Source organism: Scomber japonicus, chromosome 12 (genome assembly GCF_027409825.1).
Source record: "Scomber japonicus isolate fScoJap1 chromosome 12, fScoJap1.pri, whole genome shotgun sequence".
Lineage (NCBI taxonomy): Eukaryota > Metazoa > Chordata > Actinopteri > Scombriformes > Scombridae > Scomber > Scomber japonicus.
Window position 1 is genome coordinate 23,268,153 of NC_070589.1, and position 26,980 is coordinate 23,295,132.

Below are 26,980 nucleotides of genomic sequence, written 5' to 3' on the forward strand. Positions count from 1 at the left end.
CAACCACTTCAAGCTGCTCTGGACTTTCTGAACTTTAACTAGTGATACATTAAAGCAAGACTCAATAAATGCTTATTGTGCTGTAAATTGACTTACATGAGGCCTAAATTTTGCCTTTCACACAGGGGAGGAGAGAGAGAGAGAGAGAGAAAGAGAGAGTGTATAAAGGAAAAATAAAATAGTTCTCGGATATTTATGTGAGCTGGTTTTTTTCGTAATGTTTTTCCACATTAAAGCAAAATTTAAATATTGAAATTTGTTCTGACGGCTTTACTGGATGCCACCTCCGAGTTAGTCAGAACATCATGTCATTAAGCAACTTTGACATACAAAGAAATAATGCATGATGTTTGATTGTGTAACCACGAGCAAGGCTGAAAATTATGAATACCACATCATGAGCAAGATGTATCTGGCTGAGTTCTGAGGAAAATGACTGCAAACACAGACTATTACTGCAAACACAGAGTAAATGGCTGTATTGTAATTTGAGCCAGCAGCACCTAGTCTGTATGTTGGCAATGCAGCATCTCACACCCCGACATCAGGTCCGATTCATTTACTGGCAAAACGGATGTAGAGACTAACTAGCCTCATGAATTGCTATTCTTTGTGATTTTCCATGTTACTGCTGATTACATTTACAGAAAGGGTTCTATCTGTTAGGTAAGAGGGCTTACTCATGAAATACAAAATGTGCTGCAAGGGCCAATTAATATTATGGAGTTGTTAAAAATAACACATTTTAAATAATTCAGAGTCAGTTAAAGGAACACTAAGGGGTTTCCCAGTGATTTTCCCTAAAGGCTCAGCCCTCCACTGTAAAACAGCCAGCTAGTATAACACAGCATGATTATTAATGAAAAAATGCATCTCAATGAGTAATTCGGTAGGGTTGCCCTCAAAAGTCGATGAGTCGACTGAGATTCTTCAGGTCGAGCAACCATTTTTATTTTTTGTGCATTACAATAACAGGATGTGTTTATTTATTAGTTTTATGTTTAAAGAGAATTAAAGAAAGTGTCCCATCTAGTTAAACTGGATGTCAGTTATTTCATAGCAGGCAGTGTCATGACTTATTTTAAACCCTTTCATGATTTCATTCATTTACAGTAAAAAGAAAGACAGAAATACTATGTAGTAATTGTGCTGCATGTCTCATTATTCTGATAAATCCATATGATAGCGTAGCATTATATGTCAGCAGTTCAAATAGGCCACAAGTCAAATGTTGCATCATATGCAGCTGTCTTTTATTGATTTGTAAACGCTCAGAAATATGTTCCCATGACTCTGAAGCATTTGACTATGTTAATGTGCTCAACATCATCACTGAGACTCATGCCAATTGATTTTTCGATTGCCAGATAGTCTATATGAAAAAAAGGAATAAATAGTCAAATCTCTCTGCAGAACAGACAAATTGAGTATAGCCTTATAATTTGGTTTCTTGTGTGTCCAACTTGAAAACAATAAACTTCAGCTTCAATTTCAAGTCCATCGTCCATCTTCAGAGCTTTCCATCTCAAGAAAGGCAACACAAATGTTCTCGCCATCTTTTTCCAGTCCCAGTTGTTCTCTTTCATTTCTTGTTTTCCTTTTCCAGGTCTAACCATCTCATCTATTGTGACAACCAGTAGGATACAATGAATTTATAATGCCAAGCAACACACTGAAAAGACCCTTTTAATAGCTCACTAGTGACACTTGAAAACTGTAATTTTAAGGCTTCTTTTCCTGTCCACTTCTGCTCTCCTGAATGCCATGTCAAGTTGTTTTGGCATTGCTAAGACAATGAGGATGTTTTGCAGCATTAAACACAAGAAAATGAGTATTATCCTGTAGGAACAAATAAAACTGAAACTCGTGGCACTTCCTAATGGGCTTTCTTACGGTTGAATGGCAAAAATACCTTCATAGCAAAACACGCACTTTGACAACAAAGATGCAGAGCAACAAACTCACACCACGTACACAGAGCAGGGTTTAAGGACTGTTTTCAAGTGCCGTATCACATCAGAGATTCTTTATGGGATGTTCGTCTTGATATGGGATGGCTCATGAACCGCCCCAAGATTTGTCCCATCAATCTACTATGAGTTGAGAGGAGGCTGTCTGCCATTCTTCTCTTCTGGCCCTGTTGGGAATGGTGATTGGATCCCAGTCAACCAGCAATAGATGGATTGGCCTTCAACCAAGATGATTGAGTGGCAGTGCCATCTGCGCACGTGTATATAACTTTGTGGGTGGTGGTGTGCGGTTGTGCGTGCTCACCCCGTATGCATGCCGCTCTTCTCTCCGAACAACAGCACATCTGTTTCACTCCATCTCTCTCCTCTCTCATTTGAATTTTGAGTTGTCTCAATCATTGCCAGTGCTGCTATGCTCAGTCCCCAGCTTGTGGGTAGCTGTGTAGGATGGTGTTCCTGTGAACAAGTATTCTTGACTTAGCCATCAAATCATTATCAAGACCCAGCTGAATGTGATCCCAGTGGAAATGAGCATTCAAGCTTGCACCATTAAAGCATCTGTAGTGTAAGATGAGGAAGCATACGAGATGTGAAATAGACAAAACTTGGCACTTTCATGAAACAATTCATGAAAGGAAGTCTGATTTCAGTGGAAATGTTTATATGCAGAAATAAGAAGGATTTATATCGTGTAAATCCATGCACAAGAGTTCCATAGAACACAGTTTGTACACACAAATAACGTTTAAAAAAAACCTGTCACACAGACTGATCTCGAGGCATGTCACTCATACTTGTGTGCACCATGTTGTATTAGCCTATTCCTTTTTTAATGAGTTGGTAATTGCTTTGTCCCTGGTTATTGAGATGACTGCCATGCACTATTACACCAGTTTAATGGTGTGTAACTACTCCTCTTAACAAAGCCATCAATCACAGGTGTTACTATGGTAACAGAATTATCCATTATGCAGATATTGTAATCAAATGTATGTCACGCCTAGTGAGGTAGCACAAGTACCATGTATAGCTCGAAGTACCTGAGGAAGTCAGGCTAAATGACTATTATGAGGAAAAAAGGGGGCCGCTATACAAATTCTGTGAATACTTTCCTCTCTATGGGTGCTATTTATAGTTTAATTGAAATGAGGCTTCAAAATTGTCGACCAGTTTTCTTTTTTCTTCCATGCTTGAGCTTCACTTTATGAAAATTTGCATGGCCCGTGGAGCAATCAGCAGAAATTCAATCATCTGTTTTTGTGTAGAGGGGCCAAGTTATTACATCAGAGTTGCTTAAACCCTCAACTGCTTCTTTTGCTCTGCTCAAGTTGTTTGACAATTTCATACTTCCATTTCTCCATCGAAACCTGTGTTGATTATTTTGTTCTTGAATCTACAGCTCATTAAATGGAACATGGCAGTCGAGGTAAACTTATTATGTAAGCGGGAGATGGTCGGGTTTAAGTACTGTGTAGTAGAGACCCTTTGGTGATGACAGATGAGAAAGATGTCTGTTTTGTGTGGTTAACAGGAAAACTTGACAAACTGCAATAAGAAAAAACAAACAAAAAGACAAAAGAAAAGCAAATGAAAACATCTTCATCAATGTGACAACACACAGTGAGTAAGCACAAACAAATGCAGAACAAATACAGAAATATTCTGCAAATACAGAAAACACAGCCAAATACAGAAACACTGCAGGTTCGCATAGAACACAACGGAAATTAGTTTTGGGGTGGGGGTGCACAGTCAAACATGTCAAACTATTTCTGACAGCATCACCCTGAAGCATCTATCACAAGGCTGAAGGTCTGCATCATATTGGAAAAAACTGACATTGAGATCTCTTTTCTTTCTGCTGAGCAAAACTTAAGAGACACTCAGCAGTCAGACATCTGTTCTCTGTTGAGGAGTGGATGTAATTGTCAATACAATGAGAATAGCCAGTCCACCTTAAAAGTCAGTCCATCTTAAATGAGCCAGGTTAGGCTAAGCAATTGTTGCTACATTTGGGGAAAAACCCACCCCAGTCTGCCAATTTAGAGGCACTGCTCCCGATGTCCACGCGATGCTGCAGAGTCGTGTCAACCATGACAGCCCCACAACATCCAGGGTCTTGAGGAACTCAGGGCGGATCTCATCCACCCCCGGGGCCCTCCCACCGAGGAGCTTTTTGACCACCTCGGCGACCTCAGCCCCAGAGATAGGAAAGCCCACACCCGAGTCCCCAGGCCCTGCTTCCTTACCGGAAGGCGGTGGGATTGAGGAGGTCTTCGAAGTATTCCTTCCACTGATCCGTCCAGAGTCGAGGTCAGCAGCGCGCCGCCCCCACCGACCACAGTGTTGACGGCGCACTGCTTCCCCCTGCTGACACACGGGATGGTGGTCCAGAACCTCCATGGCCTCACCGAACTCCTCCCATGTCCGGGTTTTTGCCTCAGCAACCGCCGTAGCTGCACTCCGCTTCGCCTGCCGGTACCTGCCTGCTGCCTCCGGAGTCCCACAAGCCAAAAAGGCCCTATAGGACTCCGTCTTCAGCTTGACGGCATCCCTCACTGCCGGTGTCCACCAGCGGGTTCGGGGATTGCCGCCACGGCAGGCACCGACCACCTTGCGGCCACAGCTCCGGTCAGCTGCCTTAACAATGTACACTTTGCAAGCACAGCAATCAGTTTGTTATGTACTCTGGTGACGGGGTGCACTCGATCAGTTTATCAAACCACCAAAGCAGGCTGCGCTTATTTTCAGTAGGCGACTAGTGGGGTCAGCTTGGGCACATCATAAGTTGTAGCATGATATGTTTGAGCTAATTTGCCGTGCTTGACATCACAAGTACTGCAATGTGACTATTGGAAATGCACACAACATGATTGATGCTGAAATGGTATGTATTTTAGCCCTACAAGGCTGCTGTAATGTTACCTCATAAAATGTTATTATGCCTTCATTTTATAAACAAGCACAAGTTTCAGTTTCCCAGGAATTATCCATGGCCCTGGAAGCTGCTCTCATCAATGATAGACTCAACCCCGGGGCTGCAGGGAGTAACTTCACAGTGCAAAACGTGGAAAGAGGCTGAATCTTGTCTGAATATAAGCATAAAATGTTAAACTGAATGCGGCTAGCTCATTCTGCTCTGCTATAATACACTATCTAGTTTTAATAGACAAGTTTTTGGTTGAGCATTCAACCACAAATTTATATTAACATTTTTTTTAATAGATGACAAAGAATAGACAATTCTTTTGCTTCCTCTGCTGTGCCAAAAACAGAAGTGAAATTCTGTGTACCATCACATCACAACAACAAATGCTCACTCTGATAAATGGAGAAAAGCCACAAGTCTTTACATTAGAGAAGTGGAAACCACAGATTACTTTTTCCGAGGATCAAAAAGTCATCATTTCTTTTGTTGATAGACCACACTATCCATCAAATAATCATTTCAGTATTAGATGACAGGTTGCTTATTTGTTTGGCATTACATCATTTTCCCATCCTTCATAAACGTCTGACTGACTATTGAACTTTGAAATGAGCTGAAGCAAAAGGACCTCTTTGGGTATAGCATTGTGATAGTCTTGGCTATGCCCCACTTACCTCCCACCCCCCCTCAGTCCTTGACCTCTTTATTAGAGAAATAGGGCACTCTATTCTCTGGCCTTCACTTCTGATGGACAGCATCTGGCTGTTTCCGATACCCACCGTGAGAAATGAGGAGACAAAAGCCTCCCGCTCCTTCCCTTTCTCACAGTTTCCTCCCTCTTCTGACTCCCTTGTTTTACTCTCTCAAAAACTAAGCATTGAATGATATCATATGTCTTTGAATGGTCTTCAGATATAACAGAGGGTGGGACACAACAGATGCCGATTTTCCTCACTAGCCGTGTTTTTTTTTTTGTTTTTTTTTTTTTCAGGAGGAAGCTAAATTGATTGGTCACAGTTTGCAGAAGGATGGTGATAATATGTCCTCCTATGGCAGCAGTGCAGTACTGGACACCATTTTTCTCAGACATATCTTCATGCATTCCTGCGTGGATTTAGACACATTAGGGGAATTATTTGGCGTGTCAAGTCAACGCACCAACAGCAGCTCTCCAGCTGATGTTCTCACACATCCTGTAAACTTCTTTGTTGTATGCTTTTTCTTTAACTTTCGAGTATTGCTCAAAGTACAAGTGCTAATTGAGTGGATGAGTAATTTTAAGGCTGGGAGAATAATTTGATAAAATGTAGCTGTATGATGCATCATGCACCATGTTAGGAGGCCGAGTTGGTTAAGGTGGGGTGTGATGTTCTGGTTATAAGATGGAAGTAGTCGTCTTATGTCTTAATTCTTGTTGGTGCAATCTATAAATCATTTTATGATTAAATCATTACTTTATTTTTATTTATTTATGTAGTTTAAAGTCACAGGGACGGTGCACATTAATTAAACATTTCTGTAAATGTGCCAGTTGAGCTCATTTTCAATTGTAGGGGTGTAATGGTGTAATGACAGCAACAAAAGACACATAAAATACATGAAATTACTATTCAATTAATTGTTTATTCTATAAAATGGCAAGAAATACTGATAATGCCAATCATGAATTCCTAGAGTCTAAAGAGACTCATGGCTCATTTTGTTCAACCAACAGTCTAAAACCCAAAGATGTTTATTTACGATGATATACAATGGCAAAAAATAGAAGCTCAAGTTTATGAAGTTGTAACCAACAAATATTTGGTATATGAGTATTTGAATGTCTCATCATCGAAATCAAAGAGAAAAAATGTTGATTTTCTGTTGGTTTACCAATCAGTTAATTGACCATTTGTAATCTAATGTGGTATTTACTCTTATTGAACACTATCGAACCATACAAGCTTATACTACTATAATTGTCTGCCTAACACTTCATTTTGAGTGTATTCTGACCTTTAACAGACAAGATGAGAAACACAAGTTTAGCCAGGCGTCATTCATTTACAAAACTTGGACTTGCATTAGAAAAACACCAAACTGATACTGTTGAGTTGCTGAAATGTCACGGAAATATACAACCCAGGCTCGTATGTTATGATGTGCCTGAGAGCTAAGCAAAAAACATTTTATCAGCACATCTGTCTCCTTACTGTATGTGCACCAGTACAGGCAGACAGGCAATCCATCAACAAGCAAATATAGTGTGTGTCACTGAGAAAAGTACTCCTGCAGTGGAGTGAGTGCCACACACATCCATACTTTTAATGTCCATATGTAATGTCTAGTCGCTCTGGCTTAAAATTCAAAACCTTGGCTGTTCTCTCAAGCATAACATGCTATTTGCTTTTTTTTTTTTTTTTTTTACACCACAGAGCATTTTTCTGTAACTGCACACACATATATTTTTTGTTTCAGTGAAATTTAAAACCAAAGCATACCTATTATGATACACAGAACTATAATCACTAATTGCTTCCAGGATTCTTTTTTCCCCCTCTGGTTTGTGTCACATTTTTCACACTAGGATGAGTATTTACAGGAGGGTGGCATCTTAAAAAAAAAAAAAAAAAAAAAACCTGAATTGATTTTTTTTTTCTATATTCAACCAGCTTCTGTAAGATGGCACATTACCAAATGAGGCTTATGCATATTGTTAGATTAGAAGTGCTTTCTGAAAGAATGTTTGCGCCCTCCTCCTTTGCAGCTCATTTGGTGCAGGGCAGGCTGACAGTTTTGAAAGAACAGGCCTAAGGGAATGCAGTGCGCACGTCTGATGTCGTATCTTCTTGGTCCAGCACTTGTTCTTTTGGAGCTCTGCTGAACCAATCCTGCTCCCCGTACTTACCAGACCCTCAGGCCCCACTTTGATCTTCCTTAACAACCAGGACAGCAGTTCAAGCATCTTGTTATATTTGACTGTTTAATCCATCAAATGTGTTTGTCTCAGCAATAGGCTAATGAATATCTCTATCTAGGCCTGGCTGCTGTTGATGCGGTGTGTATGCAGAATAGACTCGCGTGTAATTTTAAAAGGGTAATTTGTTGTTCCTGCAAATTGCCAGTGTCCTTATATTGTTGAGTTTTGACGCATATTCTCCACACCTTCAGTAAAATACCATGACTTTGCATGAAGAGGACCAAATACCATCCGTCACATTTAGCAGGGAATTCTAATACTTTGTTCTCTGGTCGTGCTTGTTTGGCAATGTTTTACACAATTTCAGTAGAAGTAAAGGATTTAGACCCCTGAATCAGCCTTTTAGGTTGTGTCCTTCTGCTAGCATGTCCAATACAATCTACTGTATCAGGCCCCCCTGTGGCTAAAATGCCAAGCCACTAAGCAAAATGTCTCAACTAATTAGGAGCTTTGGAGCAAAGCTGTAGAAATGCATCATAGAACTAACTTTGTATTTCTTCTTTTCCCCTTTTTCAGACCTGCTGTGTTGGATTTAAATGTTGGTTTTACATGTGTGGCTTTTTCCCATTAAAACAAAGGCAATAAGCGTGACTTATCTACTGTATGTTCAGCCATTCATTCTTGAATTCTTGCATCCTAATTGAACTACAGTCATAAATCTTTTCTAGCATGTGAAACATCTTTAATTAAATAGTTTGGCAAAATGTATTTTCACCCCTTGGAATTTTGGAAAAACCTTGAAAATCTCTCTGGGCCATATTTCAGTATGATACAAACCCTGATGTGTTAGTTAGGTGTGCATATAGATGTAAGAAATTAAGAAGACACATACTGTGTTTGGATCAACCATAATTTGACATGAATGTTGCCGTGTTGCTGTGTTGAATGATGTGCAGCTATTTAAAAAAAGGCTTTCATCTGAAAAGTTGTCGGTGTGTTACTGAGAAAAATGTTGGAATATCAGCAGGGGTAGATACATTTTGAATTAATGTGTTTGAACTCGAGGGAACTAATCTCCCTTGTGTGTTCGCCCAGATTCACAATTTGCCCCTACTTCTGCAATTATTTCAAATTGGTCTGCACTTTTAACTGTACAAATACACATTCTTAACACATCTGACCTTGTTAAGCTCTCACAATCTACTTACTAATTAGGAAGACTTTTGAAATAATTTACTTGTAATATTCAGCTTTTTTTTTTCAAATGGACTCAAGCAGAATATTTGTTACTTTTCTTTTTTGTCATTCTTTTATTCTTCCAACTAAAGTTTCCGGGCCAGTTGCTAAATTTATTATTAATTATTCATGACTTTATTAACTAATGAATGTAATGATGCCAACAGTGTTTTCCTGTTGTGGTGATTTGCTAGTGTGGTACTAAAAGCTTGGACACATATCCAATTCACTTCAACGAGAAGTGCGTCCAAACTTTTGGCTGTTGTTCTGGGTGTGTAGCAACATCTCATACCAATCTGATTATTGGTACAGTAACAGTGATATACATTTACAACACAGTCTTGCTCTTTCCCACGCTTCTGTTATAAAACCCCAACGGGAACCATATATTGTTGCAACTAATACAATTTCTACGCTCTTCCAGGTCTGCTTCAACTCCTGATAGACCTTTTACCAGTGCATGTTCTCTGTGCTGCTGCTCTCACACTCTCAGTACATCTGATCTGTATTTCATAACAGCACACTCACTGTCACTTGGTGTTCTCTTTTCAGATTTTTGCAAAGAACATTCAATTAACTCTGAACTATTTATATCTTTGTTTGGTGTGGCACTTCTTACGTCTCTGTAATATCTTTTGTTGTGTAAAACAAAGTCACCTGGATTCTTTCTAAAAACCCATAGGGGGTGGACAGAGAAGACGAGGATGTATCCTGTTCATGAGGATATATGGACTATCACAAGGATTGTCAGTTCTCATTTGTTTATTTCATGGCAAGCACTCTGGCGACGCAAACTGACTGGCTCTCCTTGAGAGTATCTTGTGCACGTCAGTCTATATTATTGATGCAGAGAACCATGTAGAAGGGATAGACCTCAAGGATGTCTGTCTCTGTAAGCAGGAAAATCTCTGCTGCCTCTATTCTTTTCAAACCTTTTTGAACCCAGAAAAGACTCACAAGGTGTGTGTACACTATTTTTTCTTATCCAAAATCATTTCAGTACCAATCTGATACCAGTGCTCTTTTTAGAAGTTTAAAATCTGTGAAGAATCTGTGTATCTCACTGGATGGATGGTTTAAATCATTAAAAACTCTGTCCAGTCTCATTGCAGTTTTAATATTGTCCTTAAATATGTATAGGATTATGTTTTTATGATTTTATACTAAGAAAGTAAGAAGTATTGAATGAGGATCAGCCTTTAATAAGGCCAGCACTGGATTGGCTCATAACAACCCTGCATTATAGTGCCTAAAAATAAAATATCAGATTTTTACACACCACCCCAATTTACAATTGTAATGTTTTTTTTCTCGAAGACAAACTACTAAATGGAAAATAATTATTCAAATAAATTCTTTTTTATTTTAACCATGTTATTTGCATGCTAAATAACTAAATCATACATGAGGTTCTTGTGATGGAACACAAGCCTGTCTAATGCCTCTGGCCGGAGGCCTGGCCGGAGGTCTGCCCTGTGGCGTGTTACAATGCCCCCACCCCCCTCTTCCACACACACACGCACACATACAAATAACCTTCTATGCTGGGGCACTTGTGGCAGGGATATAGAGGTATTACTTGGCCAGATTACTGAGCCTTGGGAAGTTTGCTTCGTGGCGCTTCCACCACTGAAGTGGATCAGTGTCTGGGTCTGTGTCAGGTGTTGGTTATTTGTTGGTTGCCAGCTCAGTTTCAATTTTGTTGGAGGAAACTTGCTTGAGTTTTTCTTTCTTCTTTGGCTCAGGCTTCCTCTTGATGCACCTGCACAGCTGGACCAGGCTGTGGTATGATTTTATTCAGCAGGCAGAGACAGCGGCTCTGTGACGGCTCTTTTCTTCATTTGTTCCACCTTGTCATGGTCGGTGTAAGTTGTTGGGAACCTGGGGTCCATCAGTGAGTCCATGTCCAGGAGTTAATCTGTGACAGGGTCAATGTATTTGTCTTTAGGGTACCCCAGTATGTTTTTTTCTTTTTTTGTGTGAGCTCAGTGCCTTCCTCCTCTGGCTATAGGAGAAAGGCTTCTGGTTTGATGTAGGAGACGCTGGAATAAGCCTCTTCAGACAGGGTGTCAGTGAAATCTTGCAGTGGTTGCACAGCTTTTATTCACTGACTCTAATACAACTATGTCTTTCCATGTGAACACAAGGTGCCCGCTTTTCTTCTTTGACCCCAGGACATGGGCTTTGGCTTTCTCCTGTTCCAGGACTCGCTCTGTCATCTTTTGCCTTGAACCCCACCTGGTTGGGGACTCTGTGATAAGCTGATGAGTGGGTAGACTGAGCTCAGCCTGTACTACCGCCATTGCTCTTCTTTTCTTTTTTTTACCCGAAGGAAAAATCACTGACAACCTTTTTCCAAATTCGGATGGCACTTTCATACTGTTAGTCCACACCAGTCTGTATAAAAAGAAAGTAAGAAGAAATAATCAATACTGTCTCAAACGTTCATTCATTTATACACAATAATGGGTCCAAACAAGCGTTTTTTAAAATGTAATTGCTGCACAAACACACAGACATATATACAGTGTATGTGTGGTGTATATGATGTATGTGTACATTTTGTCTATAGTCTTGCAGACGTGTTGTTCCCAGAGGTTCCAGGAGCCCGGTTCATCTTTCAGCCCCCGGGCGAGTTTTTTCACCAGTATAGTCACCAGGGAAATAAACTGTTTGGAGTCAGACACTTTGCAGAGTCAGATCATCGGTAATAAAACACCCCGTCAAACTCATGTAGGTGCTGCATGGTTCGACTGGACCATAGGTCTGTCGTAGTGGAGTAAAATAATACACATCCAGCTGCTCTGTGATTCTTTTCACAAGTAGTGCTGAATAGAAGGAGCAGGGCAACATCAGTCCTGTTAGCTCATACCTGGGGTTGATTGTATTCAGCATGTTGATGAACTCAGGCTTTTCAACTATACAGGTGGCATATCTTTAGTGATGTGAAGTGGCGGTTCCATACCATAATTACCCAAGTTAAAGTAGAAAGTTAAGAAGTTAAAGATTTTAATTTTTTAATTTTGGCCATTAATATTAAATTATAGATACGGATTAATTGACAAAATCGATTTATAGCCAAGCTCTATGGCCGCTGATCATTCCACATTATGGGTTAAAAGCCCTTCACCTTGCTGCCAATGTTCCCAGCTGGCATTCAAACCAGGCTAGGGTAATATACAGCATCTATTACCTCTGTTAGCAGCTTTCATTGTGTGTCAAGTACCTATTAAATTTAGGGCCGACACTAAGCTTGCTGAGGCTGTATGCATATAATGCTGCTTCTTATAATTTTAATGCAGAGGCTTGTATCTTGGGCTCCACACTGAACTAAAAGTATGTCATGGTTTTTAATATTTCAAGTTAACACAGAAAAAACAAGATCAGAGCAATATTCTTTTTCCTAACTAAGTGAGCTTGGGTACTCTGATACAATGGATTTCCTGTACCTTAAGTGAAGACATCTCTATCCCCCTGCGGGTTTCTTGCATGGCTGTGATCCCTCGCTCCCCTTTTCACCTTTGCAGTTTGCATAAAGGTTTGATAAACCTGACACCAGGAGATGGATTTCCCAGCCAACCTAACTCTGAAGTAATGGGAATCCAGGGTGTAACAAATGGTGGTGCCAGCACAGAGCTGGCTCCGCTGGGTGTGCAGGTGGTCCTCCATTCCCCTTGTCAAACCCCCCTACCGCTCCCCCAAAGTGGCCATGGAGACTGGGGCAAGATTATTTTGGAGTTCAGGTTACAGACCAGCTCTTTCACTACTGATTAGTCACACTCCCAATTTCTGTGATGGGAATTTTTTTTCCTTTTCTTTTTTTTACTGTCCCCTCACATTTTGTAAATCTATACACAGCCCTTCCCTCTTAGACTTGAAAGGTCAAAGCATGTTTTAGTAATTTCTTGTCTGTTCTGATTATTTTCATCTTAACTGGGGTGCTGGGCTTGTGGAAAGCTGATGTCATTTAGCTTTTACATTTGGAAATTATAGTGTGTTCTCTGTTCCACATAGATGATGAAGAAAAGGTTTGCAGCAGTGTTAACAGGAAATTTTCATTTCAGATTTCACGTTAAGGAGTTCAAAGGATTTCCCCTCGGACTGGATCTTTTTACACTCTCAAATCCTGGCCTGCACCAAGCCAATAATGTGTATTGATTGGATTTTACTGGCCTATTTGCACTTGCAAATGGGAGCCCGTGTGTTATTTTATCCTGAAAAAGCTACAGGATTTTGTGTCTGTCAGCATATTAAGAAAGGAGAATGAGGATTTTTTTAAGGTCACTAAGCTATGTAAGATAAAAAGAAATATACACAGTGGAAAATCCATAAAGCTAAGCTATGATAACCCTGGACACAACATGCTGAACAATTTATAATATTTTACACTATCAAATGGTAAACTGAAGGGGTTGAAAGACATTTACTAAGTATTACGCCTTTGTGACACCCTCGTCAGTTTTAATTGTTAAACTTTCATGGGGCCAACTAACTTGTAGAAAATAATATGTGTCATATTTTGCCCCAGAGACTCTTCTTATTCCACACCACTTGTTTTATTTAGTTACTATTTAGCTACTTGATTTAAATTGCCAATTTAGTTTAGAGTATTTGACATGTAGACTAATTTGCATAGTCACTTAAGGGACACAGGGTTAGTTTAATTCAGCAGTGAACATATTTTGCTGCCATGGTGGCTTGTCCGCCCACCAGTATCGGCCATCTGGTGACACAATTTCAAAACTTCTCCCCAGGAAAATTAGGTGTAGGGTTTCCAGAAGAGTTATATTGCCCAAGAATGATTCTTTTTTAATCATAGTAATATAAGGGGAAGTGGACAGGAGGGGAGACATAAACACCCCTACACTGCAATGCAAGCTGATACAACAGACATGTGTTAAGGTTATAATGTTGCATTTTTGTTGAGGTTTTGAAAGACTACATGTCTGTTTTTTTTATGGATAAAAAAACTAAGTCACATGTATTTCAGGGATGTTGTATTCAACTGTATTATACTATACTTGGCAAGACTTTAGCCTAACAGTAGTACTGCTTTGTTTTACCCACTCAGCCCCCAAGCATAAACCTAGCCTAGATGTACCTATAATTTAATTATTTAATAGCATAAATCATGCTGCCTGACAAATGAGACCAAAAAAAGAATATTTATTTATTTTGTATTCTTCCTGCATTTGTGACCTTGTTAGCCAATTGCCCCTTTGTTCTAAAATCTTCCAAAGTGGGTCTGAAAAAATTGCTTTTGGAATAAACTAAAGGGGAAATACACACAGATAATAACTATAAACCATCAAACACAATTTGCGAATGTTAAAAAGGAAACAATTTCACTGTCCTAATGTGAACTCATTTGCTGTGGTTACACCTCTATTTACAGTGTCACACTAACTGTTATTACACCTACAATGTGTGATGCAGGTTAAGTGTCAACATCCTGCAGTGACTTGGCTCGCAATCCTATCAGCTTCTATTAACATGTGGACAGTTTGCAGCCAAGATAGGGACAAACATTTGTATTCAGAGTATTAAGTCCAAACACTGACTGTGTTTACACTCAAGTGTTAAATATGGAAGCATCTGCATGGATAGATGTGTTTTCAACTGCAAAAGGTCACATTTAAAAGACAGGCGTAACTCTGGCCATTGACACACAGTGACAGAGAGATGGTATTTGTTTCTACTGCAGCGCTCTTCTTAATATTGTCAGAGATATAACCGGAGTGACAAAACTCATTACAAGGATCAGAAGTGATCTGAACATTTTCCTAGCGGGAGGCCTCTTCACAGGCGAACACCAGGCGAAATTCATCAGGAGATGCTGGAGGAAATTACATCACGCTTCACCTACCGTTCAGTTTATGGGCTGTCCGATGGGATCAGCTGCGTGGCTCAGAGCAGGAGATCGACTTGTGGAACGAATAGGGGCCGTACCTTTTCCAACAGTCTAACTTAGTCACCTCTTAAAGTCTGATGTGTGATGATGAAGGCATGCTGCGTTTACTGGGTAGCAACACCAACAAAATGACCTGCGACTTTGACCTAGTCCCAAAATATGTGATGACTGTGGGTGCATGGGGATTGCACTACGATGTTTCAGTGTTAGTCCACTGACATGGTGGCCCTTTTAATGTCACGTTGGTGATCAGAGTGTGTGTCTGCATGGTTAGACAGTAGGGAGCCTTAATGGAATTTTGTAACTCTGGGAATGCCGATCCCTTCGCCACACCCAGTGTGAACACTCAGTCATACAGAACCCATGATCAGAACAAATCTATGTAATTTAATTTAGTGTCCTAACTTGATCATTGAGTAAACCCTGAAGCTTGAAAAACATCTTTTGTGGTGCACTTGGATGACATTTTATCCCTCATGAGTTAAATGGGATCTTAATTTTGAGAGGATTCACTTATCTGAAATAGTGTTGCATCTTCTGTTTTTCTAAACAACCAACTATAAACAATTTACACAACATTCAAGGGAAATGAATAATTTAAAGAATATTTAGAATTCACTAAAATTGTAAAAACATGGTTTGGTCTTTGATCTTTAACAAGAAATGGGTCTTGCCATGTTCTTCATTTCTGCTTTGTGTGCTGATCACGTCTCTGAAATCTCTACTTGGGATTCCCCCCCCACCACATGATCCACTGGTGTCTGAGAGCGACCTGACAGTTGGCCTGACTTTACTGTGAAAGTCCCGTCAGTCTTGGTAAGCTTAGACATTGTAGTTCAAGGAAGCGTGGGCAAAGGAAGTGAGACATTCTGGGGAAACGTTTTTTTTTTTCGTCTTTTTGAGACCTTTACAAAGACAGCTGGATTCACGAGATCACAAAATTACGCAAGAACCCTTTTTTTTCAGGCTTTGAGATCCACGCTTGTGGCCATGTAACAAACCATATGGCACATCAATTTGAAATTGCCATTGAAATGATGTAACACCTATCAAATATTATCACATGCATATAAGCTTGGTGGTTAGAACTTTTGTTGCTGTCTGAATTAAGGATATGAAGTGCTGGTGTTTTCCCCAGTCTAGCTTCTCCACAGGCATAACTGTCTCTTGAAGTACAGTTTTTTGAGGGTTTTTTTTTTCATACCGCCTCAGAGAGCACTGCACTTTAGCACGTCTACATTCAACAAAAAGACGTCCTCATCAAGAGGTAAAAACGGTGTACAGGGCTCTGGTCTATTTGAAAAAATGTTCTTTCCCATTTGAGCACTTAAGCTCAGATCTTTGTCATTATTAGCTTGCACTTTTAGCTGCAGATTTCTCTTTTATAACAATACAGACCAATGCCCTGAATGTAGTCTGCCTGATCTGTTTTTGCCAGTTATGTGCCAGAAATCCCCGAGATAAGTGAAAGAAGGTGTAACTGTTAAAGGGCTAAATGAAGTTGAATGGGAGAAAAGGGAAATGAGCGCCTTTCTTATTCATTAGTGCTCAAATTAATCCACTCATCTATTCTCTATAAATTTATGAGGCACTGATGCTATAATAAGAAGCTTTATGGTTAATATTTAATATCCTTAATTATTTTGGGCTAGCTTTCTAGTCAGGCGGTTGAAGTCCATTTGTTACTCCCTGCTATGAATGGTTAATGAATAGAGAAGAAGTGAAGATGTGGTGGACTCAGAGTACTGCAGAGTTTTCCTCATTTATATATTATTTGAACACAAGAATAGTCTGAATATTCCTTTTTACTGGACAATAATCAGCTAATGTTAATCATTTGATATCTCTGAAATGTAAAGATCCAGTATCACTATGAATTATCATTCAGTATGGTCCAAGCTTAAGTTTGGACATAGAGATTTAAGATAGCAGTAAGACAGAAAAACATTTTTTTTTCTTGTCTTGTCATTCTCTAAAATTTGTTATAATTTCATACACAACATCATACAATGTGTGTTTGTTGTTGCCGTAGAGTGATGACTTTGCCATTATTTTCCATGTGTTCACTATTTTGGTCAACAGAGGGCCCTTATCTTTCCCTGTCAGTCAAGCCATTGTTAAAGAAAGGGACCCTGCAAACGCAAAATGGCACAAGTGATGGATTACTCTTTTATTTGGCATGCTTTTCATCTGTTGTAATGGTTTGTGTGTGCGTGTGTGCTTGTGTGTGTGCGTGTGTGTGTGTGTGTGTGTGTGTGTGTGTGTGTGTGTGTGTGCGTGCTCATGTTCACATCATTGTTTGGATGAATGGGAGACATTTGGAAGTGCAGCATATTTTAAGGGTTTTCCTACTTGGCTGGAAGAATGTAACAAGATAATACATCAACAGATCTTCATTTGTTACACAACTTTTAAAACTCAGTGTGACAAAATCTCACCTACTTTTCTATTTTTATATTTTACAGCATTCGTTTTAGAAATAGAATCCTTTAACTATTTATATATATGTTCAAGGTATTCTAAGATCCAAGTACTCTGACCATTACAGTGATTCATGAAGGAGTGTAGTTCATTATTTGTGGTTTATTTCCTTTTAACAGTGAAATAAGCCTTCTCCAACAGAGGGAATAATTTAATGTCCTCCTCCTTTTGATTCCAGCAAAGTGATGCACTCTGCTGCGAGGCTCGGGGAGATTTTCTAATGAGGGCCATTAACAATGCTGAAGTTCATTTGTGTTTTTTGAACGCATCCCTTTGTGTCTAAGTTGCTTTTTTTCTGCATGCCAATGGGAAATTATTAGAATAATAAAATGTTGTATTAGAACAACACGGTTTTGTTCTTTGGAAAATGATTCCAGAGACAAGCACAACATAGAGTCATATGTTGTTTTCGTGTGGTTGAAGTCTAATATATATTGACATTGAAAAGCCACAAAGCTTAGAGTGTATTTGAGAAGCAGTTAACACTTTTTCACTGTAGCCAGTCAGGCTACTTATCTTCTTGAGTGCTAGCACGTTATCCTCGGTGTGAGGCAAAAATTTATTGAGGTAAAGCATGTGGAAGGCTGTCTTGTCAGAGACAAAGTGTAGCCTCCTCAGGTTGGGAGAGACTGCTCTGCAGGGCTTTTATTAGGAATCTCTCACTGAAAGTCTTCCAGATTCATCAAAGTCTCCACAGTACACAGCATGCTCACTCCAGCTGAGGTACTGCAGAAACCAGCAGCCCCTGTTTAGATGGTACACTCTTTGTATTCTTGTGTACATCGCATGTTTGTCTGCAGCTCTTATTCTTGTTGTAATGTTGGTCTCTAAGCCAAGTCTACATTGATTTCTTATCTCAATGGGAGTGTTTGGTTTAAAGGAAAAATACACTCTAAGACATCAAAAGACTGGACAGAATGAAGTGTGGCCTTGTTTGGTGGTGCATTTGTTGTTATTCTCACAAGATGAGTTAAATAGTAGACTTCATTTTACTAACTGCAGTGGTTATAAAATGGCAGTAGTTTGTAACTGGCAAATTTTTTTAACAGGGTTTATAAATATTAAAGGAGAGAAACATAATAAAAGAGGCAGCAATATCACATTTTTCACTGACAATAGCCTCAAACAGGATGCAATGTAGAAACAGCTTGCATCTCTCTGCAGATCTGTTGACGCTAACCTGTGAAATGTAACACTGCTGAACAGCTGGTCACAGCACATCACAGCATTGCTCTTTCTCCCCATTCACCTTTGCTTGATTGGAAAATTAAGCAGCCCGCTTCTGCTATCATACCGTCTACACAGAAGCTGAGACATGTTGTGACACCCCGGGTTTCGTAACCTTTCAGTAAACTTGAAGGAAACAGATGAATGGGATTTTTGTTGTTTATCAGTACTGAGGCGGCTATCTGTTCCAAAAAACCCCACCTGACAGTAATCTCAGTGGGATGATCATTGATCAAAAAGACAAACAGGGGTCTGAAAATTACACCGCGGGAGACATATTCAGGTGAGGAAAGAAGCAAATTGAACCGTACAGGACTGTGGAGCAAGCGAGTGTATGACATTGAAGGTCACCCGCTAAGACACGTTTGGATAAATGAAGCCAACATCCATATCATTGATTACTAACTTACCCTTTGAAGTTGCACCGAGTTGCATCGAGTCCTTTGTCTTGCACGTTGTTCCTGACAATGCTATATTCCTTATCAACCATTGGAGATCTCCTCAGTGCTGGAGCAGCATCTCACGCCTCAATAGGACTGTGTAAAAATTATGTTATGTCACTTATGCGTCTCCTGAACATTACCGCCTCTCCCGACTGCATATTTCACCTCAAAGCGACTTTTCTGAGCCACCCGCTTCTTTGCTTTCATTGCCACCCCCGTACCCCCCGATGAGTGTAGTATGCAAGGAAGTCAGTCTCTGGAGAGGCTCAGGGAGCGCAGAGGGGCCAGAGGGTAGAGAGGGAGCACAGTGCTGTAAAGTGCCTCAATGTTGCTTCATTTCCCCATTTTAATTGGGCTATCTAAATGCATCCCCGGTTTGTCAATACCCGCCGGGGTCCCAGATAAAAATGATTTGTCTCATGCATTCGGCGGCATGCTCTGCTGTTCCCCTCAGAGAGTGTGCCCCGCCAGTTGTCAGCAGCAGAGTGTAATGGAGAGCGCTAGTTGTTTTTGATTTTCAACGAGTCGCGGGAAAATAGCCTGCGCCTTCTCCTATCATTTCTCCACTTGTCTTAGTTTTATTTCTTTTTTCCTGCACTTCTCATTCTGTCGGTAACTAACAAGTCAATATAGGCATGCAGTCACACCCACTTCTACAGACACTTACTGCATATAGGCACAGAGGCCCTGCGACACATGCACAAATTCACATACTCTACATACAGCCACATATCTATAGAGGCACACACACACGTAGACATTCACTGAAGGTCAGCGCAGTGAAGGCAGTCTTATCTAGTGTTTTTATGTGCTCTGGCTCCAACTGTCCTTGTCTCTTTCACACCTCCTGTCACTTCCCTCTCAGCGCTGGAGCCATTGTCCGGCAGTGCAGCACCATCCCACAGGGTTATGCAGAGGTGTGGGTGTGCTTGTTTGTGCTTTAGAGCTAAACCGACATAAAACAATCAAATATAATGTTTTGTTTCTCTGATTCACAGCTTTGTTCTCACTACTGAAGCTTCCTCTCTTCATTTACTCTCTAGCTTGCCCATTACACCCATTACCAAGACAACAACTAAAAGAGAGCGATATGGCAAAATTCAGAGTGATGTGTTAGCTGTAGAGTCACCCCTGTTCCTTTACATATTATCACAAATGAAAATAAATAAATAAATAGTCTCTTTGAGCACAACAGCCCATTAACACTCTCCGGCTCTTCATGGCCTCTCCGCTCCTCATTCGACCAGTGTTCAGTGTCTCTGTCCACAGAAGCAGCCGTTTGTCAGCTGCAGCTCCTGCAGAGCTGAGAGGACATCAGTCGGCCAAACTGCCTTCACCAGGCTGACTGATAGCACAAATTTACCGAAACAAAAGAGTTTGCAAGTCGCCTCCATGGGAAGAAATGAACAGTGTTTGTATTTATCGATTCATTGATGCGGTTAATACGTTGAAAATGCATATACAGTGGCATATTTGTGTGATGTAACCAGCTGCCTGGTCAGGTTATGCTTCACTTACCACGACAGAAACAGACTCGGAGCGTAAAGAAAAGCGGGTTGTTTCCATCAGACGGTCTTAAATTCAGCATGGATTTATACATTTAATAAAATGGAAGTGTATCTGCTCATGAAAAAATACTTTCTCTGCGAATTTGCCATGGCCTCTCTCTGTCCAGTTCGCCAGTCCTCTCCCAGCATTGAACTGGTGCTGGAGACGGTAGACTGTCATGTCCTCACACAGACAGCTGCTCTCATGACCTTCTCCTGTCCTGTGCACGAGCACGAATGTCCCCTGTTGATTGGCTGGAATAGTGTTTTATGGCTCAGTCTAAGCCACTTTATTTGTTTCCAATTTACTGAGCCAGGGCTGTGTATGAAAACCAGCACACACACAGAACAGTAAGCTAGCAGATATTTGCATATTTGTATTGAACTAATTTCTCTCCAGAATCTCTGACTCTACCTTAACATAATTTGCGATCTTGAGTCAAGCAAATGACAGTTAGATTTATTTAGATGTACTTGTATAGCTTCCACATCATTCATGTGCTACACATAAAATGCTTACTTAAGCACTCCTGTAACATATCACATCCTAGATTACAGGCTGGGATTACTCTATGTTAATAAATTGCAAATACCCTTAATCAATGTTTGTAAGTTCAAATATGATCCAAGTATGTGATTCAGTTACCACCACCATGGCAACCTGGAGGTAAATTAGCCAACAGACAGACAATTACAGCATCCAAGCCTCAGTAAATTGTGAATTGGGCTGGGAAGCTAACAGGTGTTGCCCAGCTGTGCTTTTGGACATGATGACATAGTACAAGTCTTAAGAGCCCATCAGCAGCAGCACTCTGACTTTCACAGCTCACTGTTTATGACACAGGTCAGCATTTTTTCTCTGGCATGCAGCCAGAATTGTGATCAGTGACCCCTGTGTCAAGGGAAAATAAAGCACGCCATTTAATGTCAGTATTTTACATATAGATGACGGTACATTTAGTTTTAGATAGCAGACTGCAGTGTTTCAAAATGCTGCAAATACAGTACATTCTTGTAATGATACAAATCCTTGATTCAGTCACTGTGTGCTTTTCTGACCATAGACAAAAAAAACCAAACATATTTTCTTACCCCAAAGCTGAACCTTGTTAAAATATTTGGCAGGCTTTTTAGATGATGCAGACAGTTATATTGATAAAGCCCAGGGCCTATGTGATTCATCCCATCCTACAGCAGCCAGTATTGTTTCCCATCAGCTGATGACTGTAGCTGCCACAGAGGAGCTGAGGTGTCTGGCTTGATCCAGGTGTTCTTCACCTGCAGATCACCCTGGAGCTGCACTACTGATTTTGTGCATGCGATAACTTGCAACAAGCTTTCTCCTACAGCAGAATATGTGAGACGGGTATTGTTAGCAGACTGGCTTAAGTCAGCGAGAGGCCGACTCCTTTTGGATTGAAGAGGTTGTCAACCTTTTTTCAGTCTAATGAAATGAGTGGGGGATGGGCGGCTGTCACAGTGTTATAAATTCTCAGACTTGGTAGGGGGTGTTTCTAAGTCTATTCAAGCCTTTGGGGGTGGGGCAAAGATAAGTCTTAAAACTGCCTCAGCTACAAAATCTCACTCGAGGCAACAGTTCTAATCTGGTATAAGGGACTGATGCTAGAGTCCATCTCTGTTTTGAGTTTTACATTGTGCTAAAATGAGATTACACTAGAGATGAAATAGTTTATGTCATACAACTGACACACTACACTACATTACTGTAGCTTACAATTAATTATCTCCCACTCTGCTGTGTATAGTCTTTACTTCCACCTTTTACTACTGTGTGATTTGTTTCGCGATTTGATCTCAGACACATGTGACATTTGAGTTGAGTCGGCAGAGACTGTTCACACCCACATCCATACTTTTTCTCCTTTCTTCAGGCCTGTGTGAGTGTAATAATTATTCTCCAGAAGGCCATGTCTTTGTAAGGTATCTACAATTTCTGCATTGGTTGTTCTTCTTTTGCAGATACTTAATGTGCATTTAAGGTTTATATTGATTTGAGGTTATTTTTGTCCATGCCTGAATGCTATTTTTTTTATTAAACAGACTACTGCTGAACACACACATATATATATATATATGTGTACATGTATGTATAGTAGGGCATACATAATTGTTTTTTAATCCAACGACCGAAATCCCATTTGTTCTAAACTAGAAGAAAAGTTAGAGATGAAATAATTCTTTCTCTCGCTGAAGTCAGTCGTATGCCCAGATCCAGAGCCTCCAGTAAGATTTGACTGTCTCTCATTGTTAACAACAAAGAGAAATGTGGAACATGTTGCAGTTCGCCATTTCTTTTGGCAGACTTTAAACCCAGAAGAGTTTTCAACATTACTGCTCTTAGTGGAAACCCCCATAAGTGCTTTGAATATCTTTTGTTATGTCCTCAGTAGCACTGCCCTGTTCAGATTTATAGGAAATGTAGCAGACAACAGTATAGACATTCCTAAAAGTTTATTTTCCCTTTCAGAAAGCACTGACTTATTGTGATTTAGTTACTATGCGTGATTTAATTATTAATGCTACATGATATTATGTATGTCCTTATCTAAAAACATTTGTCTCGGTCTAGGTCATGGCTTGCAGCGTCAGCAATGCCACTGATATAAAAAAAACATCATTACGTGGAGGGCGAAACATTGTTGAAGCATTGCTAGATGAGTCAAGTTACAGTCCACACAGTATTATTGGGATAAATGAGCAAACCTCTCCCCAAGGTCCCGAGGCTCTGTGATCTATTAAGGCGCTGTCGTCTCGGATGGTGAATCTCAGTGAGCGAGGGAATTTTGGGGGAAGAGAATGGTTGTGCTGACATCCTCTCTCAGTGCAATCCCTTGTCCTTGTAGGACGGAAGAGAAAAACAGCACCAGAGGCTGACTTGGCTGTTCCTCTGAGCTCCGTCATAAATCCGACTGAACATTTTTGAACATCTGTTGTGGATGATTAGCTCCATGGCTAGCAGAGTTTGACCGGAGGGAGTGAGAACCAGTGTGGTGGGGAGTTGTATGTGAGTGTGTCTACTCAATGACTTGCTGATTTCAGAATAAGGATTTTGCATATTTATTTTCTTCCCGTTTATTAAGAGAGAGAGATTGAGAGAGATTGAGAGAGAGAGAGAGAGAGAGAGAGAGAGAGAGAGAGAGAGAGAGAGAGAGAGAGAGAGAGAGAGAGAGAGAGAGAGAGAGAGAGAGAGAGAGAGAGAGAGAGAGAGAGAGAGAGAGAGAGAGAGAGAGAGAGGGAGGTAGGGGTCAAATTATTTTTGAAATGGTTTCATTACTCACAAAAAACATATCACAGGACATTGGCACAGCCCCCTGGGGAAGGCTTGTGTGTGTTTCAAGGTCACACTTTGTTAAGCCCCTTAGTTTCCGTGGTAATGACATGTTGAAATGGCTTTTATATACATCCAGGAGTTTCATTTTTAATGCAGAATCTGGGATGTTGAACAAGTCAGATAGCCTACCCTTTTTGTCAGGTTTATCATAAGCCTGCATACGAGCTTATATTAGGTCACATTCTCTCCGTGGAAGGTGGTCAATAGATAAAACATAATGGAGTCTCTAAGCCGCGGGAATACATAACATCACGTGTACTTGTACGTCAAACCTGTTTTTTTTACATGCAGGTGCACCACAAAATTGTCTCTCATTGGTCAAGGTTCAAAAAGGTAAGGACCTCAAGCCTCCTCCCTCTTCACACTGAAATTTGACACCAGTGACATCACATGGTGGGTTTGGCTTCTCCCAGGCAGCCCCAGTACACCAGTTCAGTGTGTGAACAAGCGCTGCCTCTGAAGGATCTCTCCCCAAGCCACATTGCGCTATAGCCTCAGCTGGAGACATATTGCTGGAGAGCCAAAAGACAGTTCCTCTGCTTTAATGAAACGCTGTGAATGGAATAACTGAGGAGGAACTGGAGAACACTTTCTCTCAGACTTTTTTGTAAGACATTGTTCAGGGATAATCTTTCGTGGATACTGCGGGATTTTCTTTTCTAGGATTTGGATACACACTCTCTCTCTCTCTTTCTCTCTGGAATAAGTGCCTAACAATAAAAAGGAATAAAAAGGATTTATTTACAAGTGGATCTAATTGACATGCATGGGTAAGTGTACATTTTTCACCATAGCATTGTTGCAATGTGTCAGTGAAGAAAATTAAAATGAGATGAGGTACAGGTGTGTTTTTTCTAAGTGACTGGGCCATCCCGAACTCTGAAAGTGGTTGTATCTTCTTTACTCATCTATATATCTCCATTCTCCTAAGTGCTGCTTTTGATATCAGTATATACCTTTTTTAACTTCCCTGTTATTATAAAAGTAACAAAATAAGTTGATGTGTCACACTTCAGTGGTCAGGTATTTTCTTACTATTCTTTTGTCCCCTTTTCTTTTGTCCTTGCTCACTCTTGCTTGTTAAGCCAAAACAATAGTTTAACCTCGTCTTGGCTTAGCTCTATTGGCTAGCTCTCTGGCAAATTGCCCTGTCTGGTGCGAGCCCTCCCCTACTTATTCAGAGGACTTTGAATAGAAGGGCCATAGAATGTCCCTTAGCTACCGCTGCTAAGGTGAGGCCCCCTGCCGTTCTACTGCATTAGGCCTACACTGAGGCCAAACAACCTGTTTTTCCAGTTGTCTTTATCTCCCTGGGCAATCTGGAGGGTAAAGTTTCAACGACAAGAATTCAAGTCAGTAGGAGACACTGAAAGGCTTTGAAATCCTGGATAATTGTAGAGGAGAACTTTTGGAAGTCGTAAATTATAATTTTTGGGAAATGTTGGGGCCTTGTTTTCAGCCAAGTATAACCCTCACTAAATGTTTCTTCGAGTTCTTTTCCTGTGATTATCATAGTTATAGTACATATAGTCACTTTGAGGAAAAACACAACTCAAGACTCTTGAAAACTTTTGGTACCACTTTTTCAACAAAAGAATTTCCAGCTATGTCTCAAATCTTTGTTTATTTTTTATGACAGCATAAAACTTTGATATGCTTGTATCAGAAACTTTTGGACTGAGTTCATGTTGTTTTTGGTCACAATAAAGTTGGCAGTTGTTGCTCAACTGATTTGTTGCTCAATACAGCTGTTGTCAGTGGGAAAAAAATATCATTTTTGCAATTTGTTTTTTTCCATCGAAGCTTTCTTACACAGTGCCTGCGCAGCCAACGTAGCAAAAGCAGCATGTTAGCAGAGCTCTCCTCCATGAGAGGATGTGTAGGTCACCTGGTCACAACCCACCACTCACTCACTGTTTTTATGAGTGTAAAATTGAAGAAAATAGACTTGAAGCATAAAAATCCACTTTATGTCAAAGTTATACATATATATATCATGAGTGAAACGGTTCACGGCCTCTGTAGACAATTGTATTTATTTAGATAAAAGCATACCAGTTCTGTGTCACATATTTGAGACAGAAGACTAAAAAGTGAGGATTAAACGCCTCATGTGTAGAAACGCCTTCAAGTTTTCCAAGAGTGAAGTGAAGACAACATGTCTGTCTTGTTTTGTTTGGCCTTTGAAATGGCTAGACTTCCCCACGGGCCTGTCTCACTGCAACAGGAACTTTTTTTTTTTTGCTCTTTAAAAAAAATATTTTTCCTTTTTCTTTAATGATTCAGGAGTACAACTCTCCACATCCCTCACATAACAACTCTCCCTTGTTATTTTCTGACTTGGAGTGGTAACCCAGACTTGATTAAAACATGACCTTGAAGCAAAACTCAAGATGGACATTACTGTTACACTGTCTGTTCAGCTGCTCACTAGCATAAACAAACAAGACAAAAGAACTGTCAGCCATAGTCATTTGTTCAAACAAAGCCAACCCCTAGCCACACTGGATGACCTGTAGGTCGCCCTCCTTCACCTCCACCACACAGGCCAGTGACCCTTCATTCCCCTTTTACGACTGTGTCTCAGTCAGTTTGTCACCGGTAATGTTCCAGAAAAACATTCAATGATATCTTGGACGTGACCTGTGGAAATAACTATGGTTATTTGTTTACCAGTGCTCTTTATGACATTCCCTGACCAAACATACAAAATATCTTTCACTCAAGTGACTACCCTGGCAAAAGCTTTCCTCTTGAATTACCTTGTGAACAACAGTCAATCACTCAAAATCTCTCTCCCCATCGGATTTCTCAAAAGTAATTATGGGTAGAGTATATGGATTTTTCTATGGAACTTGATTTCTCATCATTGGTGAATTGGGTGATGTGTAATGGCCTGTTAACGCATGATGGATTTGCTTAATCACTCTTGTCCCAGTTGGGACATGAAAAAGGTTGCTTACAATCACAGATCAATGTCTGCGA

At 40.3% G+C, this 26,980-nt stretch overlaps 1 protein-coding gene across 2 annotated transcripts in view; it reads left to right on the plus strand.

Moving 5' to 3' along the window:
* LOC128369548 (receptor-type tyrosine-protein phosphatase F) overlaps positions 1-26,980 on the plus strand; it is a 181,655-nt gene that overhangs the window by 21,848 nt on the left and 132,827 nt on the right. Inside the window, exon 1 of one of the 2 annotated variants that reach the window (XM_053330623.1) lies at positions 24,460-24,765. The exons of the other annotated variant lie outside the window; for it this stretch is intronic. The gene's annotated coding sequence lies outside the window, so the exon portion shown is untranslated. Of the gene's footprint in view, positions 1-24,459; positions 24,766-26,980 lie in introns of those variants that run through there. 2 annotated transcript variants of the gene reach the window in all.